The sequence below is a fragment of the Anabrus simplex genome, chromosome 1, assembly GCF_040414725.1.
Source record: "Anabrus simplex isolate iqAnaSimp1 chromosome 1, ASM4041472v1, whole genome shotgun sequence".
Lineage (NCBI taxonomy): Eukaryota > Metazoa > Arthropoda > Insecta > Orthoptera > Tettigoniidae > Anabrus > Anabrus simplex.
The window spans coordinates 359,386,569-359,403,608 of NC_090265.1; positions in this window are offsets into that span (position 1 = coordinate 359,386,569).

Here is a 17,040-nt window from a genome sequence, read left to right on the forward strand (position 1 = left end):
CAGGTCGTCTACGGGCGTCAAATCAAAAGACCTGCATCTGGCGAGCCGAACTTTTCCTCTGACACTCCCATTTCATTTTCATCTTCCTCTGTATCAAACTACTGTCCATCGAGTATAAAGTCCGGATCTAGGTCACAATCATCTCCTTCAAAATCGTCATCTTCTTCAACATAGTCTATTTCTCCTTCGTCTTCGGAAGGTTCAAGGAGAATATTCTGGATTTCTTCTTCTGTGACATCTCCATCCATTTCAGACTGTTGACCATATAGGAAAAACCTTAAAAATATAGATACAGAGTCCCAGTGTATATTTTCACAGAACTACTAAGTGAAATATTTCGCTTTATGCAATTAAATGTTAACTATACGGTGATCATTAGTAGCAGTTTGTCTTGGATGAAAGAAGTAGTAAACATTTATATGTAGTGCTTCGTATTGGCGATGACTACGATTTTAGAAACTGATCCTAAACAACACTTACCTCAACTTTCTATCCACTCTTTCTGGTAGCAGGAAGGAGGCTAAACATTGTGCAAGGCACTGCGAGTCGTAAGTGGGGATAGGATAAAAGGGAGAATTTGGGGACGCTTAAGTGTATCACGTGCTTGTCGTGGAGATGAGTGCTACCGTTCCAGGGTTAAAGGCGTCTAATAAAATATATACTATAACAAATGCCCATGCTCCCACTAATGACAAAAACAACTCCTCAAAAGACCATGAAGAAACAGAAGAATTTTGGGACCTATTGGACCAGACCCTAGATAACATCCCCAAACACCATGTAAATATTATTAATAGTCGACTTCAACACTCAGCTAGGCAGAGAAAGAAAATACAGCGACATCATCGGAAAATGGCCAGCACACAAGATAACAAATTAAAATGGAGAGAGACTAGTTGACCTGTATAGAAACCATAACTTAATCTCAAAATCTACATGTTTTGAGGGAAACACTCAAAAACTCAAAACATGGAAACACCCTGACTACAGTAAAGGAGAATGGCAACTGGATTACATCTGCATGGGCAAATACCACCACAGAGATCTATAACGTCAAAGTCCTCTGAGGAACAGACACAGGTTCAGATCACTATGTAGTTAAAATTAAAATTAAACTCACTCCCCAGAGGAGACAACAAAAGCAAGCCCCTAAAACTAAAAGAAAAATAGATCCTACCCAGCTAATCAAGAATGAAAATTACCAAAAAAAGCAACTGAAAAAATAAAAATCACAGATAAACCTGAAGACTTAGTACACAAACTTAAACCAACTTAAAGAAATTGAAGAAGACCAGGCTCCAATTAAACCACATAAAAAACACCAATGGTGGAACAGCAAATGTGATGAAACAGTGGAGAAAACTATTATATCAGTCTAAAAAATCAGAAATATCGTATCAAAATCTAGTAAAACAGAGAAAAGATACTACCCAAGTCTTAAGAAGAATAAAAAGACAACATCATAAGGACACACTGCAATTAACTGAAGAAGAATTCAATAAAACTCAATCAAGGGACTACTATAAAACCTTCAGAAAACAGCTCCGAAAATATGAACCCCTGACCCTACTGATGAAGGATGAAAATGGTAAGCTGGCTTATAACAATAAAGACAATGCAGAAATTCTGGCTAAATATTTCCACAAGCTTCTAAATTGTTAGAAACCTACAGAACTACTTCATTTGGACACCAACACCCCAATAAAAACACCACCAGAGAACATCAATCCCCCACAGTAAAGGAAGTCTACCAAACACTAAATAAATTAAAAAACTAAAGTGCCAGGAAAAGATCACACCTTTGCAAAAATCTGGAAATATAAAGGCAGATCAGTGAATGGTGTCCTCTATCAATAACTTGTCTCTATCTGGATTAAAGAAGAACTACCAGAACACTGGACAACAGCACTTATTCACTCATTGCACAACAAAAGAGACAAAACCAACCCTAATAACTACACGGGAATCTTGCACCTAGACATAACATACAAAATCCTTTCAATAATCATTCTTAACAGGATAAGTTTACAACTTGAGAAAGAACTAGGAGAACATCAAGGTTTCAGACCCTGGAATAGCTGTCCTGATCAGACCATTAGTCTAAGTTGATATGGACTATAACAGGAGAAGAAACAGAGATACGGTGATAACATTTGTAGATTACAAGAAAGCTTACGATTGCATCCATAGAGAATCCCTGTTTAAAATTTTAAAACACCTTGGACTACACCCCAAATTAATGAAAATCCACAGCCTGTTTCCAGTCACTCGACTGGGTCAGGAATGGAATGAATGAAGCCCCTATCTAGTGGCGGGGATAGGAATTGTGCCGGCTGCCAAAACCTGTCACACTCCTCTGGGGCAATGATTAATGAAAGACAGATGAAATGAAATGATATTTGAGAGTGTTGCTGGAATAAAATATGACAGGGAAAATTGGAGTACCTGGAGAAAAACCTGTCTTGCCTCTGCTTTGTCCAGCACAAATCTCACATGGAGTGACCAGGATTTCAACCACGGAACCCAGCGCTGAGAGACCGGTGCGCTGCCGCCTGAGCCACGGAGGCTCTCCCTCAAATTAATAAACATGGTAAATCTGACTCTCACTAACACCAAATCAAAAGTGAAGTTTAGAGGTGAAATATTAGTCATTTCAAATTAAAACTGGACTACGGCAGAGAGATGGGCTCTCACCACAATTTTTCTCTAGAAATGGTAATGAGGGAATGGTTTGAAAAATGTCCCCCAAAAATAAAGATTGGCAGAAAAATCAAAACAAATTGCCTGGGTTTCGCTGACGATTTAGCATTACTAGCAGTTGACATAAAAGAAGCAAAACCTAGATATCAGAACTTCAAAACACTGCAAATAAAACTGGCCTCAAAATATCATTTGAAAAAACAGAAATTATACCCCAAAAACCAACACAACTAAAAGAAGTTACCATAAAAATAAAATAAAAATAGTAACTCAATTTCAATATCTTGGAGAAGTAACAACACATAACCTAAATGAAAAAATCTCAATCCAAACAAGAACAAATAGATTAACTAAAGCACAAAAATTAACATGGGACATCTACAAAAAGAAATGTCTATCAATAAATGAAAAAATAAAACACTACAACACAGTTATAAAACCGGAAGCTTCAATTGAAAGGAGGATTGGAAGAACCTGCATCAACAAAAAAATACCAGAAAGATGGACAGTGGCAGATAATACCTAACAAAGTCGTGTACAAAGAGCTAGAACCCATTACAGATACTATGCATAAGAGGAGACTGGGATTCTTTGGACATATCATGAGGATGCAGGATTCGAGACTTCTGAAACAACAAAAAACATCAATGGGAAGACGGCTTCAAGTTATCAAATACTGTACATGGAGACCTGTACTGCAGAAATACATGCACAACACCACCATGGAACAGCGGGACGCACTCACAAAACCATTAACAGAGGGCGGTGAATCACAGCACAATGATCCTTGAGTCCAATTAGTGGAGTAGGCCGTGGATAGTATGGCCATGACTTCCACGTTTCTTTGAATTTCTTTGCTCACTGTTGGAAGCAGAACTTAACATGCCCTGATGAAGGCCAATGCAATTTGGCTGAAAGCTTGGCTTCATTAAATAAAGATAGTGGCTTTAATCCAGTATTCATTCATTTATTTATTTATTTATTTATTTATTTATTTATTTATTTATTTATTTATTTATGTTAGTACAACACAATCTTGTCTCAAAAAATACCACAAAAGGATGTTAACCATTTGTACTAGCAATCATTCTCACTACTGTCATGTCTGTTACTTATAACTTATGAATAAGAAATCCTTAGTTCATCTAGTTTTTACTCCCAGAAAGCAAAGGTGGTCTGCAAACAGACCGGTGTAAAGATCATTTCATATGGGAGCTGACTTCTTTCTTACTGAATACTGTTGATTAGTGATGGGCAACGTGAATAGGCGAATAGTGTAGAGTCCCAGGACAAAAACGGAATACCTGCTGGCAAAAACGTTGTAACCCTCAAAATGCAACTTTGTCCATTGATACAATGTTTCTGTGCCCGCACGATCTGTGGTGAAATTTAAACCAAAAAAAAAAAAAAAAAAAGGGTGCTTAACGTTCAAGTTTACAAACATAACTTCCTACATGCCTCATTCTGACCGCATACATCGTTTATGCACGGTAACCCAGCATTCTAGAAAAGTGAGGGTTACCAACGTTTTTGCCAGCAGGTATTCAACTATACTCTTTTACTCATCTGTTTAATAGGAGTACCTGATGAGTCGGAAAATATCAATTCACTACACTGGCGGGGAAAAAAATCTATCTGACTTGGAGACAAATTTTCCCTTCAAGCCAGAGGAGAAACCCCCTTTTCACTGCAAGTATGGAATAAAATGAATGTAGAATTTAATAAAAGTGAAGAGGAAGAAGCTTTTCTTAAGAAATGTCTCTTTTAAGGGTTGAATTTTGAATTATTTAGTGAATTGTGGTGCTATAATTTGGAATAGGTAGAAATTGTAATTCTAGGCCAGGTCATAAGTGAGCCTCTGCCGTTATTCCATTAAGTGTGTACACTGATCATTCCAATCAGAGAGTCAGAGTAGGGATCGAATAGCTTGAATACTATGTTGAACCAGTGTGTTACGTACCAGCAGTATCAGAAAGTGTATGTGAACCAGAGGAATGGGATGCTAAAAAAAGTTATCTAACTCCACAACTATTTCCCACAAATATTCAGGCAGGCTTTTATACTCGGTACGCAGCACTAATCCCATCTATTGGAGATGAGTGACAGCATAAGAGAGAAATAATATCACAACAAACAATGGCCAATGTAATGTTATTTTAGTTTTCTTCCGACTCTGAAATACCACTCTTATCATAGTCGTTATGGTAAAACTGAATAAAACGTATAAGATCGGAAATTGTATTCTCTATAACTTTTGCTATGTAGTACTTATCGATAGGACCAATAACATAGATATTTAAAAATTAAATTTTAGGCACCTTCCCCTAAACTATCACTCCATCCAGGGTGAATAAAATTGTTTATAGCTTAGACTGTAGTTTCTTGCTCCCCGACTCAATATACTGGTTTTCATTCTATTCTGTTCACCTATTTTCTCGTGGCTCGGCGTTGATATGGACTTACCAACAAAAATACAAACTCATTAATATCTCTGTTATCATAGCCAGCACAGTAAAAATGTGTAAGACATAAATGATCAAAAATTTAATTCTATATTACTGTAGTTATGTAGTATTTATCGATAGGACCACTAACATCATAAATATTTGAGAATTAAATTTTAGGCCTTCCCTTAAACTATCATTTCACTCAGTGTGAATAAAATGAGATATAGCCTAGATTGTAGTGGCTCATTCCCTGACTTTACATACCGATTTTCATTAAATTCTATTCAGCCGTTTTCTCGTGACGCGCGAATGTACATATAGACACAGACATTATGGAAAAGTAAAAAGTGCATTTCCTTGTTACTGTAGATACATCCGATATAGAAATATCATTCTTTTTAAATTCTGAGCAATGTACAGGCAAAACTCTTATTGTATATATAGATTAATTCACTCCCAAGGTATTTGAAACTGTCAACAATTTCAAGGCTTTGACCATTAATTTTCACATTGCCATTCCTTTCTCTTCTCCTCTTGGTATCACCATGGTCTTGCTTTTATCAGTGCTAATTTTCATACCATACTAATCAATTTTCTCATTCAGTACAATACTACCTTGCAAGTAGCCCTGCACCTGTAGCCTCAGCCTTCAACCTGGTGTACCAGTTTACATTTCTACGTTCCATGTTATGGGAACAAAAAAAGAACAAAGACATTTTCTAGTCATCAATTATAACATGTTTTAGAAATGTTTATTAGCCATAAGATTTAACCAAAATAGACATAGCTAAGTTCTTAACCTCCTCCTCCTAACCCACCCCCCCATTTTCAAAGGCTCAACTTTTACTTTTTTAATATGTTAGAGATTGTTTTTTTAAGATTCACATGGAATAATATGTTTGTACTTTTATGAATTTCTATCCAAACCAAAAAAGTGTAGCTGATGGTGTTTAGTCAATCTAAATTAAACATATACTACTTACTAGACAAAAGAGTGACTGAATGGGTTGCTATATTTCTAGAAAATAGATCTCAGAGAATTAGAGTAGGTGAAGCTTTATCTGAGCCTGTAATAATTAAGAGGGGAATTCCTCAAGGCAGTATTATTGGACCTTTATGTTTTCTTATATATATAAATGATATGAGTAAAGGAGTGGAATCGGAGGTAAGGCTTTTTGCGGATGATGTTATTCTCTATAGAGCGATAAATAAGTTACAAGATTGTGAGCAACTGTAAAATTACCTCAACAATGTTGTGAAATGGACAGCAGGCAATGGTATGTTGATAAACGGGGTTAAAAGTCAGGTTGTGAGTTTCACAAATAGGAAAAGTCCTCTCAGTTTTAATTACTGCGTTGATTGGGTGAAAGTTCCTTTTGGGGATCATTGTAAGTATCTAGGTGTTAATATAAGGAAAGATCTTCACTGGGGTAAACACATAAATGGGATTGTAAATAAAGGGTACAGATCTCTGCACATGGTTATGAGGGTGTTTAGGGGTTGTAGTAAGGATGTAAAGGAGAGTGCATATAAGTCTCTGGTAAGACCCCAACTAGAGTATGGTTCCAGTGTATGGGACCCTTACCAGGATTACCTGATTCAAGAACTGGAAAAAATCCAAAGAAAAGCAGCTCGATTTGTTCTGGGTGATTTCCGACAAAAGAGTAGTGTTACAAAAATGTTGCAATGTTTGGGTTGGGAAGAACTGAGAGAAAGAAGAAGAACTGCTTGACTAAGTGGTATGTTCCGAGCTGTCAGCGGAGAGATAGCGTGGAATGACATTAGTAGACGAATGCGTTTGAATGGCGTTTATAAAAGTAGGAAAGATCACAATATGAAGATAAAGTTGGAATTCAAGAGGACAAACTGGGGCAAATATTCATTTATAGGAAGGGGAGTTAGGGATTGGAATAACTTACCAAGGGAGATGTTCAATAAATTTCCAATTTCTTTGAAATCATTTAGGAAAAGGCTAGGAAAGCAACAAATAGGGAATCTGCCACCTGGGCGACTGCCCTAAATGCAGATCAGTATTGACTGATTGATTGATTGACTGATTGATTGATTGTAAATTAAATTTGCCAAAGGTAAAATAAAAAGGTATCGATTAGGTGGTACAATTTTCTTTGCTTGATTTATTAATTTATCAATATTGTCCCCGTCAAATTTGGTCATCATTGGCTTATTTATGACAGGTCGACATTGAAAGTTTTATTGTTCGCCAAGAGTTGGATTTATCATTTGGAAAGCTATGTGAGTGCAGCAAACTGATTTTTTTCAATTCAGAGGGAGCAAGTATTGATCCATCTTCGATTGAGTACAGGAGTTGATCACGTGACAGACTAGTGTCCCAAGCGAGAGGCACGTACATGCCGACCAGCGGGCGAGCAGATGGCAAACTTCCAGAACAGTCACAACCAATTACAAGAGACCCTGTGAACCAATGATCGTCTCTAGAAAAGGCACACCCCCTAAGCGAAAACTATAAAACCTCATGTTCACATTAAATCACTCTCTACTCTACTCTAATCTACTCTGCTACTGCTGACGATATTCATCGGGACCACGTGGAAATGAATTTACATTCAGCCATGCAGGCGGACATCTACTCTGCCAATTTATTGCCGTTATTTACGATGAAGTTTTATGGAGTGTACTTCAAAATTAGTGATCCAAGTTTTCATTTCTCCATGAGAACATTAAATATTCCAACGTGTATGTGCAAATTCTAATATTTGTTACATTAGTTACAGTTTACATTACTGGCACGTGGCGAAACTCATCTCAACGAATCAACGTGAACCTCAAGATGGATTCTTCTTCTACAAGATTCAGCATAATTGCATCGTGGGACATCTACTGCTGTGTCTCCATGACCTGCTAAGCATGTAAGGCATTTCTGGCTGGAGGAGAGGACTGATGGGAAAATGCCGGAATGACGGACATCGACCTGGAATCGAACTTCAGTTAAACTTAAGTACCATTTTAATTGTCTGATATCTTTCTCATCTATGTAAAACTAGATGATCTTTCTTCCCTAGATCGTAGTTCTATTAGTTTTTGCACTAGATTGAGTTACTTTCATTTTCATTTCTCAAGGTGTCACGGTAGTTGAGTTACATGTGTGTGACTGAAATTTGAAATCTATTAGACTAGTTGTTGTAGTCTGTCTTTGAATGAATTCTCCAATGTAGGATTTATACATGTTAAAAATCACTGACTACGCAATAAACTTCATTTGCTTACGTGTGATATTGGAAATATCATGATATGGAGTTGTACTTAATTTTTGTGAAATGGTGTCGAATTGAGCATCATCTAAGTTCACTTGCAATTCTTTAGGATCATGACATCTAATTTCACAACATTTCAGGAGGACTGATAGGCATAATAATCACTGAAAATAATAATAAATTTAAGTAGAAGACCGGGTTAAAAATGTAATTAAACGGTCGTGGGCTATAAATTGACTTAGTATTTTCTCATATATGATATTTGATGTGCAAGTTCATGATTGCGCCTTGAATATTGGTGATCCTGTGGGATATTAATTCAATAATTTGTTGCTTGTGTCTTTGGGAACACAGTGTGAATTATAATAAAGTGGAGCGCGTGTTGAATACATTCCATGAGTAGGGAATAATAATAATGTGATTAAGGCTCACGAACGCTACACTTGTGACTCGTAACCCATGTGATGGTGATGTGATGTGATGTGATGGTGAAGGCCCTTCTGGAACTCTGAAAAGTGGTGGCAAAAGGGGCTCTGGTTAAGACGCAGCAGGTCGTTATGCTACTTAGGTTCCAAAATGGGTAAAATATAAATATGTAAATAAATTCAGTGTTAGTTTTAATCTTATACCAGTTGTATAGTATTATTAGAAGTAATTTCACATACCGTACTGTATATGAGTTGACTATGTTTGTAAGATATTATAAGTAGAATTTTGTAAACAATATCAATTTATTAATGATGATGTGTGTGTTTAATAGAAAAAATTATTAGCGTAAATTGTATAATATTGTATTCTAGGAAAATTTTCTTCGTCTCCTGTTAATTTAAAATTTAGTGCTTGACAATAATGTATTTTAGTGTACCATTTGCCACCGAGGTAGACACCTCATTTGCAAATAAAGAGATTTTGATTTGATTTTGATTATTGAATTCTAATAGAATCTTCAAGTTAATCTCTGAAATTTAGATGGATCTCTGTTGTTATTCAAAGAGTATTTCATTTCATGTGATAACACTAGTTCGATCACTAGCCGCTAATTGAATTGAGAAGGTTACCAGACATGAGTTCAACTACCGAATCTTATTGACGTGACCATGTTAAAAATAATTAATTAATTCATAATGGCAGGATTTGTTGTAAATATTGTGTACATAAAATACGTGTTACCCTTGTGTAAATGTGATGTGTGTGTGATGAAGTTAGGAATATTTTCATGTTTTCAATAATTCAGTGTGCTTTAATCTGGTCAAGCGTTCATCACGACAGCACAGATTATTTCAACATTGATTTGCCACCATGATGATTTATTTAGTGTACTTTAAGGAACAGTTTGCTGAGAATAACGTCAAGTAAGACTAGGGTAGGATTTAATTTTCATTTATCACAGCTTTAGACAAAAGACTGTCTAGTTCATTTTCAGCAAAGGCAAGCGATTTATAAATTAATCCTTAACTGATTCACACGTGGTTATGATAAATTTTTCAGTGGATTTATACACTTAAGAAAATGGAAATTGCAGCACCATGAAGGCATTGGTCGTTTGTGTTGATTTTCAAGATATGGAATGATGGCATGTAGGTATGTAAACGATCAAAGTTTCAGACCCATTGGATTGTTGCTACAGGTCTCCCCACGTGATTGGTCACGGAGGAATCAACTCCAGTATACGGATTCTGGTGTAGCGTAGTTGACTTGCAGTCTGTGAAGTGAAGTATTCCCGGTCAAACATGCCTCAACGACAGAGAAGAGCACACTATCAACAACTGTTGTCGTGTGAGAGGGCTCGGATAATTGGGCTGTGTGAGGCTGGATTATCGCTAAGGAATGTCGCTGCACATGTTGGCCGACAGGCATCTACGGTACAACGTGTATGGCAGCAATGGTCAAATGAAGGTACCCACACTCGTAGACCTGGCACAGGCCCAGCGCGACAGACAATTGTGAGAGAGGATCGCTGCATCATTCGGATGGCCCAGATGAAACCCCATGCAACAGCAGCGCAAATTCGAGCAGCTGTGGCACCCCACGTTACACAACAAACAGTTGGTAATCGCCTGCGTGCAGCTGGCTTACGAGCCCGTGTCCCTGCAGAAGGTGTTCCATTGACCCCACAACAGTGACGTGTAAGGCTGGCCTAGTGTCGAGAAAGATCGATGTGGGTCGACGAATGGCATAGGGTCGTATTTAGTGATGAATCGCGCTTCTGTCTTGCCCGCAGTAATCGCCAGAATCATGTGCGCCGACGTACTGGGGAGAGGGGCCGCCCAGATCTTATTGTCGAGAGGCACACAGGGCCAACACCAAGCATTATGGTCTGGGGAGATATTGGCTTTAATGTGAAATCACAATTAGTGCTTGTTGAGGGCACTATGATTGCTCGACAGTACGTTGATAGGGTACTCAATCCAGTGGTTGTCCCTATGATAGCGAACATTGCTAATGGGATGTTTCAGTAGGACAATACCCGGGTTCACACTGCACGCATCTCCAGAGAAGCTCTCCACGACATCACAACCTTAGAATGGCCCGCCAGATCCCCGGAATTCAGTCCTATTGAGCATGTGTGGGACATGATGGGTCGACAACTGGCCAACCGTCCTCAGCCACCCACAACTCTGGAACAACTGACCCGTGCAGTGCAGCAAGCATGGGCCACAATTCCTCAGAAAGCGATCCAGGGCCTTATTGACTCCATGCCTTGACGAATTCATCAATGTATTGCAGATCGTGGTGGGCACATCCTGTATTGACTGTTGTCCAAACTTGTGATCAGAGGGACCTGAAAAGTGTAATCATCGAATCACAACCGAACACTCGTTCTGCATGTTCAATTGCAGCAATGTAGCACCACTCCTTCTGGGTGTTGCAATTTCCATTTTCTTCAGTGTAACTGAATTTTCCAAATATTTTCAAACTGATTCAAAACTTTAGACTGTAAAAAAAATAAAAATTGAATGTCCACAAACGGCATAATTAATGTGAGTTTAGGAGGTAACGAGTAATAATTATAATAATTAAATGATTAATTAATTAATTTGACAAATGTGTGTCATGATTACAGAGAATTATCAAATGAAATACATCAATTTGTGAACACGATCGTGTGATAATCAATGTAAATGTTACCCAGATAATACTGGAAATTAATAATCATTAATTACGATCTTGGAGTTGACTCAGATTTTCCAACAGAATTTCTACTGATGTCATTAATGGACATTAAATATCTTAATTAACAAAATTAATCAGTATCTAACAGTGACCAAGTGTTGAAAGTGTAATAAATTAATAGAAAATCCAGTTTAATTTTGTTATGGAAATAATAGGCGAGATAGCTGCCTGCCTATTTCTTTTGTAAATGCAACTATTAATTACTGGAGGCTCAGGATATATTTTCATTTAAAATATTTTTCTTTTTAAAAGGCAGTAAAGGCCTAATCTTTTTCTGATATTTTGATTCCAGAGCTTAACCATAGAGATGGAAGATGAAGATTATTTTTGGTCGATTGTAAATTAATACTGGAAGATAAGACATCAGAGTATTGTATTTAATCTCAGCAAGGATATTTTGTTGTTCAATGAATGCTTGTGTCAATAAATGTCAAAATGTTGTTTTTAATTTTTTTGCTTGGTCGTCACCCCTTATTCCCATAAATGCCTCTAGAAAACAGAAAGCCGTGAACGAACAGTCCACCTTCGGAACTCTTGTTCACTGGCTGGGCTTAGCTTGGCAATAAAGGGGGCAATACGGACCGTGAAGTGGATGGTTTGCAAAATGAATGTATGCATGCGACAGCCACAACAGAATTCTGAAAAAATAAAGAGAAGTAAATATTTGTGCAACCAAGTTATATATTCTTATTTATTCTCCAAGGAAGGTAGCCCTACTTTACCTAATAGTATGTTATTTATAACAATACAAATTGAGCAAAATACTGCACAAGAATATTACAGAGAGTTAAAAACATTGTGTAAGAAATGGATAAAAGCTGAAGTGCAACACCTGCAGGGGAAAGCTTATATTATAATAACTTAGGTGTCTGAACAAATTGTTTCTTTTGATAGCATGAAGTGGAAAATAGAAATTTAAATAAGCTACTATTTGTTCTGACTGGCACTTACTACGGTATCCTTTTGGTGACGGACGGTATCTTAAACTGTTGAAAATAACTTCTAAATTTAACATGTCCAATCATAAAAGTGAGTTTGAAGAATTTTGAGATTAAACGTAGATGAACAGTTGGAAAGGACAACTCCTGTGTGACATGTCCCTTCATGCTATTTGTCCAGAGTTCCAACTCTCTTCCATTTCACTTCTAAATATTTTCTTCACATGAGATACGGCACACATGGAGAAGCTGAAATCTATATCCCACCAAGCTGACGATCTTGCTAACATGTCTGCCCTCTCATTTCCAACAGTTCCAGCTTGACCTTTTACCCAACTAAAAGATATGTAAGTTGCTCGTTAAGATTAAATTCCTAACGTTTGAGGCCAGAGGATGTAGATTACATATTTGTCTCTTATGATGGTGATTGAAGATTGAGAATTGCTGGATATTTGAACACTATAATAATTTTATAAGCAGAATCTTACTGCCTATTTTCTAACACAGAGTTATACTTGAAAAATTGAGGTAGAAGGTGCTAACCTGTATGTACTATTCAAAAATTCTGAATATACGCAACAAATGATCCTCCTACATGGAACATTTTTAGATCTGAGGCAATCATCTTTTTTTAAAATTTATAATTGGCTTTACAATGCACTGACACAGGTCTTATGGCGACAATGGGACAGGAAAGGGCTAGGTGTGGGAAGGAAGCTGCCGTGGCCTACATTAAGGTACAGCCCCAGCATTTGCCTGGTTTGAAAATGGGAAACCACGGAAAACCATCTTCAGGGCGCCGACAGGGGGGTTCGAACCCACTATCTCCCAGATCCAAGCTTACAGCTGCACGCCACTAATCGCACGGCCAACTTGCCTGGTTAGAGGAGGCAATCATCCAAGACCAATCTGTGTATATGAAGCAGTGATGTATATTGTTGCAAAGGGTTACCTGAAAGTGCTCATTGAACAAACCAAGTTATAGAAAAAGACAGGAATTTCAAAATGTAGAGCTTACTTTATTTCACCAGAAAGGTAATGTTACACATTCCTCATACAGAATTTGTTCACTTGGTTCATCCCTGCTATCACGTTGGAAATTATTTTCTTTTGTATTCATATACATGCCATCAGATAGCCTCCTCTCTGCCAACTTTGATGTACAGGAATGAAAGATGGGTGGACTCAGGATATCTTATTTGTAAGTTAGAAGTAACAGACATGAGAGTAGCAAAGATTATCACTGGTACAAACATGTGGGAACAATGGCAGAAGGGTACTCAGAATGAAGAGGTAATAACCGAATCGGTCATGGAGAGTAAGGGAAGTAGGAAGACCAGATGACGGTCCTCTCGGCTGTAATTTACCAGCAATGTTACATTCTTCATCAGTCTCCTTCGGACGATCTGGACACTTCTCCCCTGTTATTTTTCTCACTGTAATCTGACCAATTTTTAGAGCTACAGCAGTTCTTTCTACTACCTTCAATACAGAAAGGAGAGATTCACCATTTTCACTTTCTTCTTCAAAATATGTTCTTAAATGATATACTAACTCTCTGGAATGATTACTCAGAGCCATGGCCCAACCATATTTCTTCCTGTCACTATCATAACAAGCCACTGCACTCTTCAAAAATATTTTAAAAATTTAAATTGCACATTCTTTAAACTAAATATGAATTATATCAATTACCACATAACACCAACAGTAATTGAACTAATTAAACAGAATTTCAAATACTTTATTTGCTTTTATACTGCACGACAAAGACACTTGAAATGTAAGTACTACAGCATGGGAGAGAACCCTCCACCTGTAATTGCACCATGTGACCAGCAGAGACGAAATGCCAGCAACAGTGGGTGATGGACTCAAATCAGATCCCTTGAACAGGACTGTTAACACGACTGGCTGAGCTAGTTACTTCAGTATTCTCCCTCTTGCTCACTCTCAAACTGTCAAGAGTCTTTCTCTAAGCAGCCCTGCAATACAGTCATGCAGCTGACTTGCATCCCATTACATTTTTAGATTTTGTGTCCGGCTCCATGACTAAACGGTTAGCGTGCTGGCCTTTGGTCACAGGGGTCCCAGGTTCGATTCCCGGCAGGGTCGGGAATTTTAACCTTAATTGGTTAATTTCGCTGGCATGGGGGCTGGGTGTATGTGTCGTCTTCATCATCATTTCATCCTCATCACGACGTGCAGGTCGCCTACGGAAGTCAAATCAAAAGACCTGCATCTGGTGAGCCGAACCTGTCCTCGGACACTCCCGGCACTAAAAGCCATACGCCATTTCACTTTTTTTTTTTTTTTTTTTTTAGATTTTGTAAACAATACTGCTACGGTAACAAAAGTCCAAATGGATCAAAAAATTTCCAAATTGACAGGACTTACAGTTTTACGCAATATCCGGACCATACAGATGTAAAAAACCCATGCATTGGCTGCAACTGCCTGATGCAGCAGTTATGACTATTTCCTGGCCTTTTTTTGCAATTTATTGGAGTCAACATGTTATGTGGATCTGGTCCAGTTTTATGGCTGGATGCCATTTCCCAACACCAACCTTATGTGGGGGAATGTATTCACTATTGCAAGTTTCTGTGGTGGTTGGTAGTATGGTCTGTTGTATGTACCTTAAGAGAAATTTAATTAAGACAAAGATAAACACCCAGTCCGCAGGGAATCAAAGCCGGAGCCCTCTGAACTGAAAACCAGTATGCTGACCACGGAAGTTATGGCTACAGTGGTTAAAATAGGAGTAACAATGAAAAACACAACCCATTCTCTCCACGAATGAAAATAAGATCAGGTTTTAGGATAGCAATTGCACTACGGAGACTTTGAACCACTCAGCGTGGTGGATTTAAATGCCTGGTCGTGTCTGTGCTGCAGGAGGAATTCTGAGCACAGTATTTAAACTTTCTCACATTCGTGCAAGGCTTTATTCAAAACAACACGATTTTGGTACTATTTTAAGGATTTCAATAAAATTTTCACATACATGTTTAGAAAACTCTATTCTTTTGTAAAATATGATGCTATCTTACCTTAATAGTTGTACATGCAGCTCGCCTCCATTTGGAGTGTACCTGAAAATAGCTGCACCACCTCAGAACGAGGACACAAGTTTACTTGCTTGCTTACCTTAATAGTTGAGTTTAGTGTGGAACGTCTTGAAGCATTCCTAAACGCAGAGACCCGCTTCGCAGTCTGTTCCACAAGCAGTGCCTGGACGACATCCACCCTAAATTTCAAATGATTTACTCTAGTTTCGGATGAATTTCTCTGGCAAATGATCATTGCGTTTAAAATTGCAACATTTATTAACCTCCTGAATAACTTGATGTACCACTTCGTCATCTTTTTCCTCTCTAAAGATAGCCACGAAATAGCTGATCTTTCAGATCGACTCCACCCATGTGATCATTATAGTCGACAACAGAAACAGGCTTTTCTTTTTCCCGACCACGCTTTGTTTTCTTTGTGATGGTTTCTGCCCCATGAAATGTAGAAATCATTGTGACATCTTTCTTATCACGTCACTTTAGGAAGAAAACCTGGTCGGAATGCCGAGGTATAATTTCCCCCTTCTTTAGTTTTGTGTTGATCACTTCTTTCAGAACATCCTTTCTGTTGAGGCGCAAAGTTCCCACACAGTCAGTTTTCAATGATTTTAACTTATGACCCAAAGCAGGTAAATTATAAAAAATATCCATCCACAGTATCCTTTGTTGAGAAGTGGCTCCACAAGCGATAAAACAATAGCGTAAGTTTCTGTTGATGTGTGTATTGTTTCAAATATGGTATCTTTGCCCGTGTATATTATAAATAACCAAAGATAGCCTGAATTTGACTCTCATAATTCGTATGGTTTTATGCCAAATTTTGCAGATTTTAGAAGTATATATTGCCTAAAAGACATATCTTTGGTATTTTGTAATACTAACAAATCTAACTCCACGTAATATTTACGATTATAATAAACCCTCCATAGGATTAGTGACTCGTCAACTGCGATGTTCTGTTCTGGTAAGTACAAAGTCTGGAACTTATTTTTCAGGTAGGACATGATCAGATACATTTTGAAAACTGCCTCATTGTTATTGAAATGCATAAAATTACCAATTGACTCAAATATATCCAATGAAATAACAGATCCAAAAATTGGTGTAGAAAGAATAGAATTTTTAGAAAAATAGCTTCGTACCATAGGCTTTTGTATTACACCCATTAGCATATAAAGAGCAATCACAATATATTATCTCGTCCTTCGTAACTGGTTTCCAATCCCGCATTCTGGAACGAAGAGATAATAAGCCCCGAGATCGGATTCTTTGCTCAGTATATAAATTTGTTTCGCTAACTGTTATTTCCACTAAATCGTCTGTAAAGAATATCTTAAAAAAACCTCACACCATCACATTCCCCAACTGCTTCATTCTGAGGTCCTGGGTTCTCTATAAACTGTTCTATTTGACCCATGTAAATAGACATGTTTACCCATCAAAATGCATTAGCCCTGACATGCACATTGCCATTCTG